Source organism: Amphiprion ocellaris, chromosome 22 (genome assembly GCF_022539595.1).
Source record: "Amphiprion ocellaris isolate individual 3 ecotype Okinawa chromosome 22, ASM2253959v1, whole genome shotgun sequence".
Lineage (NCBI taxonomy): Eukaryota > Metazoa > Chordata > Actinopteri > Pomacentridae > Amphiprion > Amphiprion ocellaris.
The window spans coordinates 15,432,990-15,453,161 of NC_072787.1; the positions used below are offsets into that span (position 1 = coordinate 15,432,990).

The 20,172-nt window shown below is 40.4% G+C and overlaps 1 long non-coding RNA gene across 1 annotated transcript in view; it reads left to right on the plus strand.

The window, feature by feature from the left end:
- The window catches only part of LOC129348006 (uncharacterized), a 44,521-nt gene that overhangs the window by 11,674 nt on the left and 12,675 nt on the right, over positions 1 to 20,172 (plus strand). Inside the window, exon 2 of the long non-coding RNA XR_008600408.1 lies at positions 2,969 to 3,079. This is a non-coding gene — a long non-coding RNA (uncharacterized LOC129348006). The remainder of the gene's footprint in view (positions 1 to 2,968; positions 3,080 to 20,172) is intronic.

A 20,172-nucleotide genomic window follows, 5' to 3' on the forward strand; every position in this document is an offset into this window, starting at 1 on the left:
ATGTTTTGAAAGATGACATGTTTTTGTAATCTGCAAGTGTAGGGCAAATGGCATAGTTTTCTGATAGCTTATAAAGTCTGACTGTGATCTGCACTGTGGCAACAAAACAGTGAATATAATTATCCATTTTATTTCCACAGTTTGTTGTAGAATTTTTGTAAATAAATTAGATTTACACTAATTTGTTAATATGTGAGCTTTATAGGTGCTGGTAGATAGTCTAATTTAAATTTACACAGACTATCTGGCTCTGATTCCTCCTATTTCTAGTGTTTATGTCAGCTAACCATTAGCTGTCTTGACAAATAAATGAACTGTACAAACCTCATCTGAATCTAGCTTTTTCTTCTTATAGGAGGGGGGCTTTGCTGCTTTCTATAAATTAGATTGCAAAAGAAACGTGAAAGACGTCTTTCAAACTGGGCCTTGCAATCAGAGCTAATAGTAGGTATTTCTGTGTCACCGAAGAATGAATCTAGTGTCAATACATACATCTCCACTCTATTTAGGGTGATAAAGGGTCGAATAGCAGCTTGGAAAGTAGCCGTTTATATCTGATGGATTAGTGAGGATGTTGCCAAGAGGGGAACAGAGTGGAAAAATCACATTTTGGCCTTTCTGTTGCTGTAACTGCAGGACTAATAATTTGCTGGATCTGTCCTCAAATTCAAAACAACTTTTTCATGTTTTCTGGATGGCTTGAATAGCAGAAAAAAGATGAAATTATGTTTGTAAAACAAGTCAAGGAGCATATTTATTGCAAGTTTGACAATATTAGAAGAGAATTTTAACAGTTCAGAACTTCGGTGTTTAGGGATGGGAGATAGTCTGACCACGAACATATGCTTTACAGGTCCTAATTGGGGGAAAATCTATTTTTATTGTGTTTGGTGGTTGTTATAAACTTGGAGCTATAAGATAAGAAAATATTCACTACTGCCATTCATCAAGCTTTCTGTAACTAGTTAGCCTCCCAGCTTTACAAGCAAGTAACTATGCGAGCTAGGTGCTGTCTAACACCTATCTAACCAATAGCCATCCACCACAGATAGTGTTCCTCTTCAGGGGTTTTACAATTGTGGTGAAATGAACCATCTTTGCAGTGTCTTGACCTGTAAGACAGAAAGACATACTGTGGAAACATGTGAGACTGATTCATTTGCTTAAAAGGAGCATAATATAGGGCCTTTAAGTTGGCTCTGTCTGACATTTTGCTTAAAAACGATACATAAGACACAAAACGTAAGACAAAACTGAAATTCAGTTTCCTCATTTCCTTTATTACACTCAATTTTAGCACCACAAATATTTTTTTTGTGTGTGTCACTGACCTTTTATTGGTGTTTAATTGGGAAACAATTCAACACTCTGCGTACAGTCATGCCTTCCAGCAGGATACAAGTCCATTATACTCACAGGCATTTTCATTCTTTCCACTGATGAATAGGAGATGGTGCTTGTAATTACAGGGTGCTTTTCAGAGTGTGATTGCAGCGCAATGAGGGTCAGCAAGAGCATGGTTCAAGCTTCTTGATATTTCCCAGAGAAATAAATATAACTGAGAGGTGTGCCCGGGCTCCTGCAGATCACAAAGTGGAGGTCCCCTTTGTGTGGCCACCTTTGGCTCCGGAGAGTCAAGGAAATGATTTAGTGATCTGTGAAGGCCTCTGGGTGCTCAAAAGGAAGCGACAATCATAGAGAAATTACAGGGCTTCTTTAATCCATGCCGCCGGCAACCTCTGTATGACAAAGTGCTTGAAGAATTGAGAAGATTGGTTTGGAGCTAAAAAGCATGGTGCCGTCTCAGCTGAGTGGAGTTGGGGTCTTTCTGTCAATGCTGCAAAGAGAAAAGGTTTTCCTCTGAAACGGCTAGGTGGAGCTGGAGCACGATGTGTCCCACGCTTAAAGGAAGACTTCGCACTCCAAGAGCTGCATTATTCTCTCAGCTTAAATCAAGCTAATGGCTGTTCTTGCAAATTCTGCCTTCTCGTCATTGAAATGGCACCATCCCTCCACGGATAATAGAGGAGAGTTTGGTGCATAGTGGAATCTCCATTTTATAACAAAGCACAAGTGGATCTCATATCCTCCTCTCAACAGCAATAGTGGAAATATCAAATATTGAACTTAATAATTTGATGTTTAAATTGCACCAACTTCTAGATGGAGACAGAAGACAAGTCCTCATCCTCCCTCTTCACGTGTAATTTGAATCACTGGTCGCCATCCTCTAACTCTCAATCTGCAATCAAGGATGAGGGTTGTGAAATATTTTCAACTCAAACCTGTCCATTTGAATATGAATAATACACAAGGTAGAGTGCATTATGATAATAGCCTTCAATTACACAAGGTATCTGCATATCTATCTCCTTTACTTCTTGAATGCCATGAAGAGGAGTGTTACACTTCTGAGGACACTCTGTACATGAGAGCAGCGTGAATATCGGATCGTCATTCCTCTCCTGCTTCTTATAGTCAGTCCCTCGCTCAGTATCAGCATTCACAGCTCGTTTCAATCAATATCAATTAATTATCACGGCTACTCCAAAATGATAAATGCATTTTATCTATCACTTCACAAATCGATGGCTTCACTGTTACCGTGCTAACATTTCCCTCATCATCTGGCTCAATCAATTGAAAAGTCGCAGTGGACAATTTACATCGAAGATGTATGATGAAGGGGAATCAATATTATTAGTAGTGAGAGTGAAGAGGCAGGTGATATCTGTGGCGAGCAATTTTTTTTGAAAAGGCTGTAACATCAACAACTCAAATTATATTACAGTAGATCAAAAACAGAGTGACCAGCATTGATTGTAGCACATCAAGCTTTTGCATGTCTCTGGTGCAGCCATATATCACAGCTACTGTAATTCTTAGGCTTTGCAAAGGTGGAGCGTTTGACAGGATGTTAAGTCAGAGGTTAATCTTTACACATTGGCCATGTTTTCCTGTCATACAGCGGCTGTAGCTCATGTCTCGTATGGAATCTGCAGACCTCCGTGACCCGTCGGCCAAGAACCCGGTGACCTGCTGCGAGGAACGTCTGACCCCAGAGGTCGCGGCGTACAGGGTGAGTGTGACAGGCGACGCCTCTCCTAGACGCTAGACTGCTGACCTTTGACATTTTTTTGAAAGCTTGGCTTTTAGAGTAGCGACATAAATCTTTAGAGGAGATGCTAACGTTCACTCCAACATGCGGTATGGGGCTGCATTGATTTGAAGCCAAGGTGGACAGTCTCAGTGATTTGAATTCAAACATAACTGGTCTGATTTCCAGCTGTAAGAAGAAAAAAGTCAATATTTGAAATGTCATCTGCTTTACCAGTGGTGGAAAAATGTACTCAGGTTCTTTACTTAAGTAATGTCACCAAGAATGTAAAACTACTCCAAATGCAAGTATCATCACGAATTGTTAGTAAAATGTATTCAAGTTAAAGGGACTTTGTAACCTTAGCGTCAAAATGTACCTTCTCATTATCGATTTATGGAATTATTTGATAATTAACCTCACTGCTTTAATAGGTAGAGCTAGTTTTGCCTATTTTATATTGTTATATTTAGTGCAGAGGCTCCTCCAAAGACTTGTTAGATGAATCTGAGGCATCATATGATTAATGGGTTTGGATAAAAGAAGAGGCACAAATTTGGGGCGACTTTTTCTTTAATCTTTCTTTAGTTTTTGCTCTTTTTTTGAGAAATGTAAGCTATGTTGCTTCTAACTTTTAAATGAAAAGGCAAATCCAATGATTTAATCATTAAAAACTTGTTGTATTTTATAAGCTTATCATAATCTTTTCTTAATGAAAAATTAAAAATAGCTGGAAACTTATCTCTCAGGCAAGTGTAATATAATAATAACAACACCACAGCAACATAAAGTAGCTGGAAATTGAAACTCTCAAGTAACGTAAAGCTGCACTAAACTCCACAAAATCAATTGTAGTTACTTAGCATTACTACACAGTAACACACATGGATTTTTATGAAATAGCAGAAATAAGAATGATTAAAAATGTAGTTAACATTGTTCAGTGTCATTGCAATATTAAGTACTTTTATGCATCTGTAGTATTTGCTTCTTTGCTAAAAAGCTCCTGCAAAATAACTTGAGTTCCATGCAGATAAAATGAATAAATGAACAGCGAATAAGACACTGATATGTACTGTATGTATCAAACAGCATATACGCATGCAAATGGTGAGCAGTGTTTATTATAATTACCCCTCCTACTGTATTTTCCATCCTACTCTACAATCATTAGGGATGGAGGGAGCTCCATTCCTATATTCTAATAAATGTCATTACGCCTGAAGGGGCCAAAAGTTTTCATTTTGCTTTTAATGTCAAGAACACTTGTTTCTACATTTTCTCAGCAGAACACGTTTAGGTCTCCATGCATATTTACTTAATTTGGACAGAATAGATTGTTCACAATGGTCTTATTACCATAATTATACATGTTACTATGGAAACCCACAAGTCCAGGTTTGATTCACCGTGTTTTACCTCCCAGTTAGTTTTAATTGTTGTGATATGAGATAAAAAATGGCCGTTGGCATTTTCAAAACTACCCCACTATTGGCTTTTAACAGCTGCCTTGGAATTTCACTTTGTGTCGGCCTCAGTCTTGTTGAATATGCACTGGAACACCCACACACCTGTCGAGGAACAGTCTCTTGTTATTCCTACAGTAGAGGAATATGTAATCTTTGCTTGGTGCAATGTACCTTTGTGATATAACCTTCAAAGCAGTTTAATTCCATTAATATTCCACTAATCTAATAATATGTAAACTTATAGTATGTTTACAGTCATTCTAATTAAATAAGTGAAGATGAATGAAGTTGGTATTTAACTTGTATAATTTGATAGAACCGTTTGATGCTTTGTTTTAGTTATGATGCCAGTGCAGCCTTGAAAATAAAGCCTTTACCTGTATATCTCCTGAAATAATTCAACTATAATCGAATGAACTGTGCTTCCAATTACAGCTGTTTTTTTTTTTTATTTTATTGAAATAGGAAAAAGTCATTTAAGTGGTCAAATTGAAAATATATCTCATGTTCTGCATTATAATTGCTTATGTTCCTCAACTTTCTGCAAACACACCATGTAGCTCCGAGACGTTTCCAGATTGCCCTCAGATTTTTTATTTTTTTTTTTTCAGCCTCTCAGCCCACAGAGGACACAACTCAGATCCACACATCTAAGACAACAGATCTCAATCAGTCATGGTAGCTGGAGTTTGGGGCCCGGACGCATCCCTCACTATTACAGAGCTATTGATCCTTTAATTACACAATATGGGTCAAATTTCCCATGATAGATGACACTGTAAAAAAAAAAACAAAAAAAAAACTTTTGGGACAATAAAGGAGGGAGGCAAGAAATGACATAACAGAGAAAAGTTGGAAAGTAGAAACTGTACAGTATAATACTGTGTGACGATACAGGTGGCAGATTTGGCCTCACTTCCTAGCTAAGGAGAATTAATACGATGTTGCAGCAAAATGTTTCGGAGACAGTTTAATTGGAGTCAAATTTTGGGGGTTTAAAGCATAATTGTTTTTGATTATACACTGAATAATTTTACTAAACTTCTTTATCAAAGTGTAATTTTGTGGCACTTTTTTCCTGTTATTTTATACCTCCACTTCGCTGCTCTTTGAAACTACATTTTTTCTTGTTTGACAGCTGTAATTACTTTAAATACAAAACCAATAATCAGCTTCTTGAATATTATGCGTTGTTTAGTCTTACCTAGTGAGTGTGCTTCATCACCAGCAGCCACAACATAAGATATAACTCAGATTTTGTTTGTATCAATAATACACTAATATAAAATCTAATAATATTCTGAAAGAAGTCATATTGTGTGATGAGTGCTTTTACTTTTAACACATTAACTACATTTTGCTAGCAATAGCCTTCAAGTTTTACTTTTTTCCTTATTTAGTATTATTATTTTTTACCAACACATACAAAAAGCAATTTTTTAGAATGCAATCTTCATTGAGACGCGTGCACATACACAAACCATGCAGGAAATTACATGTTATGACTGTCAAAGTGGCAGTTTCCTCTACTGAACATCAATGTGACAAATAACTAGATGTAACTGAGTGTAATATTGCTGTGCAACTTATTGACAGCTTGTTATATAAACTCCTCTCTCCTCGATTTTGTGTGTGTGTGTGTGTGTGTGTGTGTGTGTGTGTGTGTGTGTGTGTGTGTGTGTGTGTGTGTGTGTGTGCGTGCGTGCGTGCGTGCGTGCGTGCGTGCGTGTGTGTGTGTGGTTAAGTCACTGTAGGCCTTACCAAAACATGCCCCAAATCCCTCCTCTGGTCGGACCACCAGCGAGAAGCTTTCAGACAACACAGATTTTGCGGTTGCCCGTCACAGTGTGCTACCTGTGAGGCAAAGGTGACGGAGTATGGAGGGAACGGTGAAATCTTAGCCGTGTTATTTATGTGCTCTGTCTCTCCGTCTCCCTCGGCTGTGCTATTTTCTGCTCTCCCTCTGCAGCACGGCCCTCGCTCAGGCAGGCTCGGGCTCCCAGCTGTAATTCTGCAGCACTCGCCGACGTCCTTCATTTGACCTTGGCGCACCGCGATGCCCTCTGTCGCCGTCCTGCTGGCCTCGCTGTGCCCCCTGTGGCTCACCAACGCCTCATTACGGACACACGCTCACATACATACACACACTGTTATCCTGCTAATCAATAGTGCATTGGGCTCCGGGTCATCAGAGGGAATTAACTGAGCATGCCCAGTCATGTGGAGGAGGGGAGGGGGGGCTTCTGGGAAGAATCATTGGCTTTGCAGCAGTTAGACTGGTCACACATGTAGGGTGGTATGTGTGTGTGTGTGTGTGTGTGTGCATCTGCTTGTGTGTGTTTTCGGTAATAAGTAGGGTGCAAAGGCTAAAAGCGATATTTGGATGATGACCTGTTGTTCGCTGCACAGGGTTGTGTTTATGTATGTGGGTTGGCTGATCCTATGTATGGTGATAGCACTATGCAAGCTCTATAGAGGTTACACTTGTATCATCTCATCCTCCCCCTCCACCTCGCTGTGCCCTGCTGAACAGGAGTACTTAACACACGTGTGTATGTTTCTACCTACCTTAGCTGCAGAAACAGAAAACCACTTCTTTCTTCCTGTGACTCAAAGCGCTTGGCAGTTGCTTGCAACCCTGCATTGTGGTTATCTCTGTTATTGTAATAATTAAATCCTGCTCATACTTGTACACATGGAGTACGTGAATCTCCTCTGCCAATTAAAACTGGCAGAATCATTATGTTATAGGTTACCAGTGCATTAAATTTTGCACTTCAAGCTGCAGTAATCTGCTTTAATGCATGTTTGATTGCAGAAAGTAATTCGCATGTGCATGGGTGCAGCATGTTATGTAGAGCATAAAAACGGCTGATATTAACATAAGAGAACACGAGTCTACGTTTTTAACGGCGCTCATTCTAGACCTGCATCTGTATAAAAGGCTGACCAGCGAGATAGAAAAGAGTGCGTGGCATTCTGCTCTATCTCCACCGCTCCATTCCACTCATCTGTCCCCAGGGCCAGAGTCAGAGCGGCGGGATCAAAAGTAAAATCAGAGCGGAGAGCTGTATCCAATCATGTCAGTCAGAGAGGTCTCTCCCTCTACTGTAGTCTGGCAACGTCCAGGGCTGAGGGCACTGATCTCTATCAACGAGGATAAATTCAGTCAAGCCTCTAAAATGTGTGGCGGCGGACCTCAAGTGATTTAAATCATTAAAATGAGGCCAGCTGCATCATGCAGTCAGAGCACGCGGTGGGGGCATCCAGCATCCTGGTACAGAGAGAAGAGTGCCATCATCTGGCCCCCGCTGATACATCCATCCCACTGCAGAGCTCCTGGTGTGGAGAGCTGCAGCAGCAGATCTGTGTAGACTCTGGTGTGAGTGCTTTTGAGCGTGCGGTCATAAAATAATGAGTGTTTGATTCAGTGTGACATTGCTGGCAGATTCTGAGACGCACAGACCCTTCTGGAAAGTGCAATCTTTACCTTTGAGTAGACGCCCATACATATAATGGTTGTATATGGTGCTACAGAGAGCACATCTGTTGTCAAAGTGCTTTTTTGTGTGAAGCCCCATTCCATATAATCTGTGTAATAACACAGTTATCGGGTCAGATTGGAACTTGTGTGTCCAGGAGAAAAAGTGCACTAGCCTGATGGCATCTTACGGAGGAACCAACAGCTTTTTAGTGCAGACAGACAACAATCACACATCAACCGTTCCATTTTGCAAATAATAGAGCAGCGCCTCCTGCAATCATTATATAGGCCTGAGAGAGGGAGAGTGCGTGTGCCATGTATAATTGTAGGTTTACAGGCATATGTTTGTATTCATTCCGCTCATTGTAAAAAGGTTGTGAGGTGTTGATTTCAGCTTGTAATTGAAAAAGAAAATCACTACTAGTCGCTCACGTTTGCGGTCTCCAAGAAAGAAATGCTTCTGGGGGAAAGAAATGAACCAACTTGCATTAGTGCTCGACTCAGCTTTCCCCAGCTTTTAAACTTGCGGTCTTTCAACACCCAGATTCAAAGTTTAGCGGTTTCAGAAAATGTGAAGTGATTTTAGCACTCTCCTTTTGTACATACTTCTTTGTGTTACTCACACACAGACATGCTGTAATAAAATAAACATAAGCGATGCACAGTATGTTCCAATGCACAAAAACACTTTTTAAAAAATCAACCCTATGAAATCTCTGCTGAACTTGCTTGTCCTGCAAGAAGGAGAGGAAAACAAACAGGTGGCACTATCAGTGCCACATATCAGACGGCAAAAACACACAAGAGCGTCTCAGTCAATCAGCAATCATGTCTGTCCTGAGCATAAACACACCTATTACACACGCCAAGGTGTCAGTGTAAACAATGCAGAACAATACACTCTGCATTTGTAGCTGCAGTGGCTCCTCTGATTGGCTCGATCGATCATCGGAGGCATTTGATGTTATAGGAGGAGAGGCGAGGCATATTGATTGGAGGATAATCAGAGTCAAGATGGCTTGGTCCTCTTCAATAATTCAAAGGAAGAATTTGGGTGAGATTCCCTCAGATCGGAGGTGTGATGTACATTTCATAGCCTGAGAGTCGGGGAGCTGCACGGTAACGGGGAGGGGAGGCGGCGCGTGTTGTGTGTGTGTGAGTGTGTGTGTGTGTGTGTGTGTGTGTGTGTGTGTGTGTGTGTGTGTGTGTGTGTGTGTGTGTGTGTGTGTGTGTGTGTGTGTGTGTGTGTGTGTGTGTGTGTGTGTGTGTGTGTGGAATTGGGGGGGTGGGGATGGAGGTCACATGGGCTCAAACATGAGATACCTTTTAAACCAATCACTCCGTAACTAACAGCAACCCTAATGCTCTCTATCTGTTTGAAACATGAAAACTGGAAGAAAAATATTATTTTCTTCTTTGGAGGGCTTTTTTTTTTCTTGTTGTTGGGTTTTTTTGCTGCATTCCTGGGGCAGAATATACAGCAAACTGTGTTTACCTCACCCGGAGGACCTTACACTGCAATCCAACCATTGATTTTCCTCTTACACCTTCAGCTCTGTATGTGTGACTAAGACTGTTTTACCGACCGTGACATCGCTGTGAAAAGCAGAACAAGCATAAACATTTTACCTCCTTTTATTCCCATCTTCTCTATATACAATAAATTCTGGATCAACATGTTGCCTTTGGAAGCTGAATCTGATTGTTGACGAGCTCATTGGTGCATCAGTTCACATTACATTATGTCAAGTCAAATAAACTTTGTCTAACTGCTGAGATGTGGACTTCGTTAGGTTAGTTTCTCTTTCAAGATTACATCATAACTCTTGACCTGTCTAGCTGAAGACACCCAGTGTTCTCAGCATAAAGGATGCGTTTCTATGCCTACCAGACTGAAAATGTGATTTCTAGACATTTTATTGAAATTCATTCTCATGAGCATTAAAAATGTCTACATTATCAGTGCAGTATAAAAGGACTTGGTAGCTGACTGCTTACCCAACAACAACAACATGCAATGTGCATAAAAGACATCACAGAACCATCACCACAATACAGTGACATGAATAAATGAATTAGCTCTGTATTACTTTTTATGCACACAAATATGCAGTCTGTATGGGTTTATAAGACACCAGAAGTTAGTACTAGTCAATCCAGAATACTGCTTAAAGATTTTAAGGACAAAGAAATACAATTTAGATATTTCAAGTTTTAGATGATCATGGTTACACAATAATACAACAACATCTGTATTGTGCAGTATATTTCGAATAGCGGTGAGATCAGAATTAATGCATAAATCTTCCCAGAGTTATTAACTTTTAACACCTCAAAATTAAACAATCATTGCAATACTTCACTGTTATTATAGTGTAAACTCTAATAAGTGATGAATGCGATTATAATGATATGCAAATGCCATCACACAATCAAAAGGGATTTAGATATGCTGTATATGCTGAATATTACCACATAAAACCGGAGAAATCCATGCAAGCAATGTAACAATGCGCCATTAAAAACAAGAAGTATACTTTCCCAGCAGGCGTTGTGTAAATTAATTTGTATACAAAGAGAGGATTGTGGGAGTTGTGTGAAAAATCCGAGCCAAGAGGCTTCATAAAGAACAGACATGATTTATGGAAAATAATTTTAGGGGGAGGTTTATAGCACCCATGTAGAAAGTTGTGAACCACCCTCTGCTGAGATTCTTCCAAATGTTTGGCCTCAGACCACCGCTGTAGTGAAAATATCAGTTTCAGACCGTTGCTTGGCTGTAGCTTTTGAAGCATAGATGCTTCCTGCGTTGAAGGTTTGCAGAGGCTTTAGTGTGTCCATATTTTATACCGCTGTGACCTGTCCTGTGGATCTGTGTGGCGCTAGTCATACGTGTCTGGAATCGCACTGCTGCGTTGGTTCTGCAGCCCTGGCAAAAGGTCACACGGGGGGGGGCTTCCTCCACAAAGCGTGGTTTTCTCCCGCCGCTTATCTCCTAATCACTGCAATTACTACGGCAGCACTTGTTTGTTTGTTTGCTGGAATGGCGCATTAGTGTGTTTGTATCCCGCTGACCGGTGCAGACGTGTCAGGCGGGTGTCTAGGGAGGGACACTGCGGCTAGAGGCGATGCTGACTGCAGATGTGGGATCTATAGAGATGTGCTGCCACCATCGTGTTGGTTTTACATTTTGTGTGTTTATTTGACAGGACAGCGTGGAGGTAGGCGGGACACTAGAATGGAAAGAGGGGAAATGACATGCAACACAGGTTCATGGACATTGTAATTATGTGGTATGTGCCTTAACCATAGGGTTAGGATGCCCTGCATCATCAGCATCATCTCTGCTTCTCTGTGTCTGTCTTCCTCACTCTATCAAAGTGAAGCACACACCACTGGGGAATTGCTGCACCAGGTCATCTGTCAGCCTCTCCATACAGCACCAGACCCTATACAGCCTCTACACCAAAGATGTCTCTTAAGTGTATTAAGCCTCTGAGGTGATCCCTGCATATATTTACATGAAACCCGTGCACTGAAGTCCTCCTTTTCTTTTTTAAATCTGTCTCTAAATCCTCCTTCTTTCACTCCTGCAGCCACAAAACTGCTCCCTTTTCTTCTTTTTTTTCTCCTCATGTCTATTTTTTTAATCTACACTGGAGCCTTGTGATAGCTTGCTCTTTTTGCTGCTGCCCTTGTCTTGTTCAGCCCGTGACACCGGCCCCAGTGCGTTCACTATTTGAGAGGAGGATGTGAGCATGTAGACAAACGTCCTCTCCTGTGCTCTCTGTCACCTCTTACCTGGAATCACATCTCCATACACACTCTAATTATCCCATTTGATGAGAAACGGGGCTCCTCCACTGCTGCTGCTCTGACTCCAGATCCGTCTCCGGCCCCAGCAGGTAGAAGCAGGGCTTCTCTCCCTCTCATCATTACTGCAGGAGATACCTAGCTAATTATAGCTCCATAGTGCTGTAATAAAGACGGACCTGGGTACCAGGGTGACTGGAAGGAGCAGCCATTGCCTGTAAATGGAGGATATGGAAGGGGGAGGATTAACAAAGAAATCGGACTGTGTAAAAGACATCAGATGTACACAGGAACAGAATCTGATAAAGGATGTATTTTTTCTTGCCATTTTTAATATCGCAGACTACATTTTACCTTTTTTATATATTTTTTTCTATGATATTTTTACTGGAATATTACCCTTTTTTAAAATAATGTATGCTTTTTATTTTTGCTGATCACATTTTTGAATATTCTGTGCATTATATATAAACCATACATTTAGTCCCTGCATCCTCATTACACAATGTGTGATGTTAATATCTAAAATAGACTAAAATGTCTAAACAGAAACCTGTTATACACCTATTTTTTTAGATGAACGAGGCGGTGCCAGTATTAGCTTTAGCATTTCTCCATTCCAACCCACACGGTGCAAAGCATCAGGTTCAATGCAGATTGACCTTGATCTGAAAACTGTAGGTGAGCTGCACGGCAGGTTCAACACACACATGCACAAACACACTCTCACAATGCACAGTGTGTGCCTATGTGACTGCACGCCTGTGCACAGCCTCTCTGACCCAGCATGTCCTCTTTCCATCATCTCCAGTTTTTTTTCTCCCATCATCGTAATGATTCTCTGTGCTGCCTCTTTGCGTTTATGCAGCATCATTCACAAACATCATACAGTCCTCCTCCTCCTCGTCCTTCCCCTCCCTCATCCTCCTGTCCTATGTAAATGTGTGTGTGTGTGTGTGTGTGTGTGTGCACATAAAAATGTGTAATTATGTCTTGCTGTATATGTGTGTTTATGACTACATGTGAATGTTTGCATATGCAATACATCCCTCTGTCCTTACTCATGTTTGTGTATATAACTACATATTATACACGCTGGTATAGAAAGACACGAAGATGTGTTTTATTTCTGCAGAGGGGTTTGCAATTTAAATTGTGATATGGATTGTTTTATTCCACGTAGATAAAGTCTTAATGACTGAGTCCATAATTATGGCGAGAAAATTTTCTGCAATTACTCGCAGCCTCCTTTAGGCTGCCTGCATTTGAATTTATGTTTAGCAATCTGTTTCTTCATCGTGGCATTAAACTGCATTGTTGTGCATTTGCTTTTATTTGCTGGAGACCCATGGTTGATTGTTTTACATATGGCCAATAAAAAATAAGGATCAAATATTTTCTAGCATATATGGGCTCAATATTCTTTCACTCTCTGCCAACAGAGCCAGTTGACTTGAATCTAGGCCATAGTAAGTCAGTTAAATCTAGGCTGTTCAGTCAATTGAGACTTTTTTTTAAAAATCTTTGTCTGACAGCTTCTGATGAGCCTAAAGATGTGGATGAAGATGTTTTTTTTTAAATATCTGTATAGAAAGCTCACTCGACAGCAATCACAAGCTGGAATGTGTTGTTTGTTAGCATGAAGCAAGAGGCACGGTAAATCACTGATGAATGCGCAGTGAATCAGGGATATATGTTACAGTGCGCTCCGTGACACAGGAAGAAATGTAACCACAGAGGGAGGGCAGCAATAAGGGGGAGGTGTGAAGAGGGGAGGAGTGTTGGGGGAGTAGTCAGATCAATAGTACTGTGAGAAAGACCTGTCCCCTTTTCTTTTTTCTTTTTTTTGACTTCACTGTAAATTATGCGTTCTCTATGCCAGCATTTTCCCAGCAGTAAGTGTGTGAATTGCAGTGTATATGCAAGCTATAATGCACCCTTTTGTGCATTGTACTGTCGCTGCTGTAACGTGTGTGAAATAATCTGTGTATGTTTATTCTCCACCAACACACCCAGCAGGAGCCCGTGAATATAGTCAGCATGTGTGAATGTAAGTTTGCAATGCCACAGATGGAGAACCACTAATTTACTCATTATGGAGATTTAATATGAGAGGATACTGCTCCAGTGATCAGATGTAACTAACACACACCATCGTCATTCAGTGCGTTTCACTTTGTCACTCAGTTTTAGCCTGATTCATATTCGCATCTCCTTGCAACATTGTACTGATTTTATCCAGTCCTAAATGCTTAAAAATTAACTAAAATGTATTTTTTTTCATTTGCACAGATAGTTTTTTTATGCTCAGGCATGACACGATCAGTACAGAAGCAGCAGCTGCAAATGGAGCCTATTCACATGATGGTTAGTCCCCTATTGACTCCCTGGTGAGCAAAGCTCTTTCATAGCTCTGAGAAGTTAACGCTGCTTCAGGCCTTTTATTGCATGATGGGAACGAGAGCAGTTTGGCTTCATATGAATAAAGAGTTATTTACTAATTCAGCCAGTCCCCAGATTGTGCAGTTTACCGGTTCATCCTGCCATCATAATAACTCACATTATATTCTTAATTATACTTAGCAAAATATTGCTTTAAACTGAATTGTACAAATAGGTTTAACCCTATCAACCAGAGTAAAAACAATCTTATAATAATTTGTTTTGTATTGCATGAATTATCTTGTGATCTCTAGCTGTTATTTTTTGAGATGTGAAATTTTGACAGTCTAATAGAATTAATAGAGAAATCACCAAACTGTGAATATTCTGTAACATCATTATTAGATAAATTCAGACGCTTTGAATCAGCATTGTCTCTGGTCAGGATTTAAGTTGGTGTGTTGCGACTGAAAATGGAACCAACCTTCTTTGAGTTTTATGTTATAACAATGAGGCCCTCTACTGGCAACAAGAGTATCTGCGCAAGCATCATGTTAAACACAACCAGGGACGACTCTGGAGCTCATTTCATGGCTTGTCCTTTGGGATTTTTTTGGTTAGGGTTTCTTATTTTTCCCTATTTAGTCATTGTAATAATGTTGACGGCAGGGTGAAGAAAACACCGGTGTTGCTTTAATTTTACATTCTGAGGACGTTGTCGCTATGGTGGTCTTACACTGCTAAATGAATGCAGAGGAAACACTAGGATACACTCGGGACACTCCTGCAATTAGCCATATCATGTGTCTTTCAGTCTAAATATATCTGCTCCAAAATAAAATGTCCTATTGTGTTAAAATTGTAGTGACCCCATTAGAAAATTAATAGCACCGCAAAATGAGACAAGAGAATTCTGATTAACCTTTGGCTTTGGTTAACCGCCAAGCTATTAGTTAGATGGTTCTGTATGCTAGTCTGTTATTATACTTGACTGACTGTGCAGGCCAACTCATTTTCGTGCACATTTTCTTTTTCTTTTTTCTTCTTCTTCTCACAAACATGGTATCTCTCTCATCCCCCTGCAGAGAAAAGTGTGTGCACCTTTGATCTGGTCTTGCTCGTGGTCTATATCTCTCCTGAAGCAGAAAACCATTACATACACTTTGTGTCCAGATATACTTGTCATGCAATGGCGAGCTCAGATCCCATCAAAGGTGTAGGTGATGCCTCCAGAACCTGCATTAATATGCATGAGAGCAGGAGCTGCCCTATGATGTAATTGCGGTAGCCGCGAAGGTCAGTGCCTTTGCCCAGCCTGTGCACAATATCAAAGCCCAAATGTGCACACACCACTTAGGTTTCTTTATGGTAATCTCCATGCATATTTGAAGACGGAGGATGACTCTGCTGGTAAGGGGTGTGTAAATAGATGAAAATCTGCTTTTAATTGTGTTATCCTCACACTTTTTATGCTCTCAGGGGTCTGACTCTCATATTACAGTGTTGCACTCTCATGTTTTCTCCTTGGACACACATCACAGTGGGCCTTTCATCCAGGGAGTAAAGCTGTTTACAAGCCTCCCACCCACCCTTGTGGTCCTATTCTCAAGGCTCTGTCGGTTCTGAATATAATGGATCTTCCTTTTATTCGTATTTCAGCTCTGGCCCCGATTTGGCCCTGAGGATTTTACTGTATATCAAAGCAAAGCATTCAAATGTTTAATGAAAATCGCTGAAAAAATACATTTTCTTGAATATAGACCTCTCTTACATTATAAAATGCATAATCCGTATAAGTGAAACCCAGTGTGCTCGCCTTTGTTGTGAGTGAATCATCCTGTGCTGACTTGATGTAGTTTCAGTTATTCTCTCTGTATTGTTCCCCAGTTGTTTGGAGTCCAGTGAATCCCTCACTGCTGCAGCTGATTGATAGAACCAGGACAGAGAACAGCTCCTATCACATAGAAATGACTGCTATTAGACCCAGTTCTGTCACTGCATGTGACTTTACTTTAAAGCAGAACAATATGCATTACAGTATTTAACATGGAATCAATCATGTCCAAGGGGTATTTGAACAGTTTTCAGTCGTCAGAAAGGCAGTTTGTCAGTCAAAGAGATGTCTGTCAAATAATCTCAACAGGCACAATCCTGACTTGATGACCATTAAGTATGTTTAATAAAACTTTTTTACAACTTTCCTTTGCACATAATTCCGTTCAAAATCTCTGTACTGCAGTGAATAACAGCAGCTCTGAGTACAAGTCCAAGCTGTGGTTTAAACTAAATGCTAATGTTAGCATACTAACATGCATCCTGATGGGTAGCAGGTGAATTTTTACCATGTGCATCATCCTAGTTTGGTGTTAACAGGCTAATATTTGCTAATTAATACCAAGCACATTACATTAGCTTACTGGGTTTTTGTCTCAAATTCATATTTTTGACTAAGTAGGTAGCACCAGAGGAGAAGTTAGAAGATCGCCAGATTCATTAGGATACACCATATGGGCATCATCAATATCTGCACAAAATCTGATGGCAATCCATTAAGACATATTTATGAATTAGTGGAAATATAACCTGCTGGTGTTGCTAAATGTTTGAGGATCACCAATCTTAAAGATTGATCTTCTGAGCATCGTGAATATCTGCACAAATAGAATTCCATCCAATAACTGTTGGGATATTTCTGGACAAAGTGGTGGACTCACTGACGAATGTTGCCACTCACAGGGAGAGTGTGGCTGAAAATACCTAACAACCTTCCCTCAAAGTGCCAGACAGCTTTAAGATGAAGGGTTTCTGAGAGGAAGAAGGTATTTGGTTCTGTGGGAATCCCCCTGATTTAGCAGCATAGTGGGACACTTCCTGTACAGTATAAAATAAGACGATTTCCGTGAGCCCCTGTCAGTGCTAATAACCAGAGTGGTCTCGCAGAGAGCTCCCCCAGGGCTGTTTGACCATGCAAGCAGTGGGAGGGGGTGATGTGTGGTGAGGGTGGGGCTCAGAAGCATTTGAGTTGATGCCTCTCACACTGTCTCAGCTCATTTAGCACTTCGGGCAAATCCATCTCCTTCACATAGGAATAAGGTTCATCATAACGCTGCTGTGCTGGAGATGGTGAGTGGAACAAGGAATGGGTGAGATGCACGAGTGGTCACAGAGGCCAGAAGACAAAAATACAGACAGACACGCCAGCAAATATTCAGAGGGCTGCCTGGGGGGCCTGGGGGCCTTCTGGGCATGCCCCGGTGCTGACATCAGCAGAGGCAGAGCAACCCCCACAGAGAACGATAAACCGGGAAAGGTGGGCGAGAGGAAGACGAGAGGGGAGGGGCGAGGAGGAGAGGAGATGGAGGGGGAGGGGACATGGACGGGGGTACAACACTTGTAATCGGATCATTGGCTACAGTGGGTTGAGTCGATGTGATCAATAGAAACTGCACATGAAGCAGAGAGCTTTTAATGGCCCTTAATCTCCATCAGGCCTGAACAGGAGGGCGGAAGAAGAAGTCACAGGAGCAAAGGCAGCCTGCATCGCATTACACACTCAACCTGCGCTTGCACAATGATGCGCACTGAGACTCTCCCTTGCACACATATATACAGCATATATACGGCCGAGTATAGAGTCCCGACTCCCCAGACTCCAGGCTTCAGCAGCCAGCATGCCATATTTCATTCCTTGGCACCTTTTCATTTCATTTCAAATGCATTACATTTCAGACCTTTCCATTCTGCACTACCCCCTGTGATGCAAAACCTGGGTTTGAACGCACCGTCCAAGTACAGGACATATTCCAACCTTTGAATTCAATAAGCAGCCTGCCCACAGTTTGAGTGTCTCCAGTCATCATCTGCACAGCGCTGGAGCGTAGTCCAGTTATGAAGTATTTGGATGCAGTGCTTTCTCTCATTCTTTCAGTTCATATACTTCACTCAACTGCTCCATAGATTCTTATTTATGAGGCCTGGTGCTGGTATAGCCAAGCGTTCTAAAACAGCAGGGAAACAGAATAAACATACAGAAAAGATATTAGTGCATAAAAACTGTAGCAGCAGTTCCCAGTGTCCTTGTTACTTTTGCTCTTTTTCTCTCATGCTGCTTTCGCTTGTCCATAAATTAAAGAGTGTATTGACAATAACCTGAAACCTAGAGCAGAAAGAAACAGAAGTGAGTATGAGTTAACCTGTAATAAATGGCAATGTTCCATATGTACAGATAATGTCAGATAAGAGACCTTTGGAATAAATAAGGCTCCTTTTGTTTGCCCTCTCCAGTGCCTTCTGTGGTTTTTGTGTTTTAGCCACATATAGTTAAATATAAATCATCATAAAGCACAATTATTTAGTACATTTTACATTTTAGGTACTACTTTTTTACACTGAAGCCTTTTCACAACTTCACTTATATTATGGATACACAAGGAAAATGTTTTTCTTACCCAAGGAGCTGCATTAACGTTGATTTGATAGTTCTGATTGTTGCTGGGAAACATTTCAGCAGATTAATGGCCTTGAATTATTCCCTGTTGCTTTGAAAGCTGCCTGTATGCATTACATAAACATTTCATTTGTCCAACAAACACAAAGTTGTGAAGAGTGCTCTTACAGAATGCTGACTAACACACACTGCATTATTCATAGTGATGTCTGAATTACTTCATAAATCAGTTGAATATAAAGAACTTGGGAGGTGAAAAGTTGCCTTGAGACTTAAAGTATTGTGTTTATTTCATATATATATATATATATATATATATATATATATATATATATATATGTATATATATATATATATATATATATATATATAGTCCTTAACCACAGTCACATGTAATGTCAGTTCTACCCATGCTTGCTATATTTTAAAAAATACTTGCCCTATTTAAATTAAAATGCTGTAAAATGTATCATTTTATACTATAATATCAAACATTCATACTATAGTGAAGCTATAATATTAACGAGTCTCTTGTTACAGAGAGAGAAAATTAATTAGTCTGTTACTCTAAGAGCTCAGTTTGAACTTTTCCTAAAGGGCACAAAGAATTATGTCTCCTGTGGCTCTGGAAGATGTTATAGTGATATTTTCAGGGTTATTTACATAAATGTACACATGAAAATACCTTATTTACCACTGCTGTTGAGAGAGTGAAACCGTGTCTCCTGAAGCATATATGTCTATCTATGAAATGAGGTCTATCAGAAAGTAATACAATAACTGTTACAGATATGTGTAGATGCTACTTGGTTTTATGCAGAAATACTGCATCCTTTAAAGACAGTAACAATTACAGTTGTATAACAAAATATTTAGGATGTTTTTTTTACCATAGGTCAAACATTTATTAATATACTTTTACATTACTGCATGGCAGAACGATATATTTAGCATTAAGGTGAGTTATTACTGTGGGTTATCATATTAGGCATGTTTGAAATGTTAATGTTGTAAGAAAACTTTTTAATGAAACATCCAGTAGCAGCACAGAAGTCTAGCATTTGGTGTTATTTAAGTGGCCATGTTTTCACTGCAGTATAAATGCAGCAGTCAGATGAAATAGCAATACATGCATCTACTTCTGTTTGAGAACATTATCCATTATCTAGCTCAATCCTCATTAGGGTCACGGAGAGGGGGGCGGCAGCTCACTTGGGGTGAAGGCAGGGGACACCCTGGACACGTCACCAGTCTATCACAGGGATACATATACAAACAATCACACTCGCATTCACACCTACGGACAATTTAGAATAATCAATAAACCTCAGCATATTTTTGGGCTGTGGAAGGAAGTCGGAGTATCCGGAGAAAACCCACGCATGCACAGGGAGAACACACAAACTCCATGCAGAAAGATCCCGGGAAGGCTGGGATAGGAACCAAGGATCTTCTAGCTGCAAGGCAACACTGCTAACCA